The following is a 2,297-nucleotide window of genomic DNA, read 5'->3' on the forward strand; positions in this document are numbered from 1 at the left end:
CTTAAAGGATTGGGGACAGAGCTAGGCGGGGATTGGGACGAAGATGGGGCAGGGAAAACGTAAGTCCATCCCCGCCTCCATCCCTGTGTGGGGATGGATTTTAACCTTCATCCCCGCCTCAATCCCCGTTTCATGCCCTTCATCCCCGGTCCAAACGGGGCGAGGCGAGGCAGAGCCCCATTGTCCCCCGGTCCACTGCCATCCCTAATGAGGATGTTGACATGTTGAAAATATTGTAATATCGCGGCTTTCACACAATAAAAAGCTGAAAAATATTTTGAAAATATCGCCTAGTTTGAAAACATGACCTTTTTTATACACGATGTTAACACACTAAAAATGATTTCCATATTACTTATATTTTTATATATGCCAATACTCTATAGGGATTATCCTGAAAAAAAAAACAGCATATTTAAAAAAATTAAGTTTCATGGCATTGTTTGTTTGGGGCAATTTTGTTGGAGAAGAGAACCACACGAGGTCAACCACAGAAACTTCCCAAAACCAAATACTCCATTGACCAACAGATGAATCCAAGCAAAAGGGGATATCTTGGTAAAACAAAAGATTTTGGGTCCACACTTTTTTGTCTGGTTTTGAAAAATAACCCTTCCAGCAGAATTATTATGTGCATTTTTCCTGGTCGAGAATGAGTGACTCAGAATCCCCAAGAGAAGAGCTGCTGCTGACTCAGCTCTGCATCAGTAACTCTCAATGGATAAGGATATAGAATAGGAAAGGGATCCACCATCGACGTGAACCACAAAACCAACTAAAAACCTTTGCACCTCTCCTCTTCAATCACTATAAATCCAACCCTCATCTTCCCCAAATCTCCTCATCTCTCTGTTTCTTGTGTTGTCTGTGATCAATGCTAACAGCATCATCCCGTGCAACAGCCAGTTTCAACTGGCAGGTCTTGCAGAAGAACACCAGATCTAGGCACAGAACAGCAGCTGAATCTTGTTCAACAACTGTTCCACAGACATTTGCATATCTGAATCAAAGTGGATCCCTGTATGATGTTCTCGGGCTCTCATGCAAGGCGACAGCAGCCGATATCAAGATAGCCTACAGAAGACTAGCCAGGTCTTGCCACCCTGATGTTGCAGTTTCTGATGATAAGAATGAATCCACCTCCCAGTTCATTGCAATCCATCACGCATACTCTACGCTTTCTGATCCCGACAAAAGAGCTGAATATGATAGGAGAGTCTCTGCACCGAGACCACATCTTCGTAAGAGTGCCTATGGTCGAAGCAGGCAGACTTGGGAGACAGATCAATGCTGGTGACTTCACCTGATCTAATAATTGGATGAACAATCTTAATGTACTGGGCCAGTCCATATAGGACAAGTTCAACTGTGTTGCCTCCTGGTTATGTATACATTAATCAGTATTCTGGATTACATTACTTTAAGAATTCGAACTATTATTTTTATGCTGTACAAACAAGTAAATATTGTAAACTACAGTTAGCTCTTTTGATGATACACCCTATAGTTAAATCCATGTTTATGTTTCAAAGGATGCATCCTAACTTTGCTTTTGTAACTAAAAGTGGCTGTGGTTTATTTCACATAGCAGCAAAGAAGAACGCAGTTTTTAATGCTAAAAGGGTCATATTAGAGTAAACTTCACTAGTTAAGGCTAGTGCAAAATTACAGATGCTGTATTTATTGACCATCCATGGGGACAGGGATTCAAGCTAGAAGGGGACCTTCAGTTAGCGCTGCCAGATCTAGCAGCGCCTTTTTCATTTTTCATAGATCATTGGTGTTGGATAGTAGAACAATAGGCACCTTTGAACATGTGGTGCCTTTTGTACATAAACTACTAGTACAACATAAAAGATTCAAGACAACACACTACCCTTAAGCTAACAAAGTCAAGCATGTAAAGGGGCTAAATAACATAAATACAATTGAAGAGCAAGATTCTATCCTGAGCATCTGACAAAGTCAGGAAAATAATAAAGAAGCATCTACATTTCTTGTACTGTTATTCCCCAAGTTATACAAGAAAACACATTTGCAATTTCAAACTATAGTAATATGCCAACAGACAAGATCGAACATACATGAACATGGTAGAAACACCTGAATTATGAAAACATGCAAAAAAGTTAAATACAGAATATAAATCTTACAGAGGAAATGCATGCAAAAGTACCATATGGATCATATTGCATACATGAAAAGATTTCAAGCAAGTCCCTGTATTACATTCCTCTACTTCTCATTTTCACTAAGCCCACACAATTACATGTTATTGGGATATAGTTGGGCAGAAC

General features: G+C 39.9%; 1 pseudogene; it reads left to right on the plus strand.

The window, feature by feature from the left end:
- Positions 1-874: 874 nt before the first annotated feature.
- Positions 875-1,297, plus strand: LOC149817073 (chaperone protein dnaJ 11, chloroplastic pseudogene; annotated as a pseudogene).
- Positions 1,298-2,297: the final 1,000 nt, after the last annotated feature.

Source organism: Nuphar pumila, chromosome 14 (assembly GCF_984573655.1).
Source record: "Nuphar pumila chromosome 14, dmNupPumi1.hap1.1, whole genome shotgun sequence".
NCBI classification, from domain to species: Eukaryota; Viridiplantae; Streptophyta; class Magnoliopsida; order Nymphaeales; family Nymphaeaceae; genus Nuphar; species Nuphar pumila.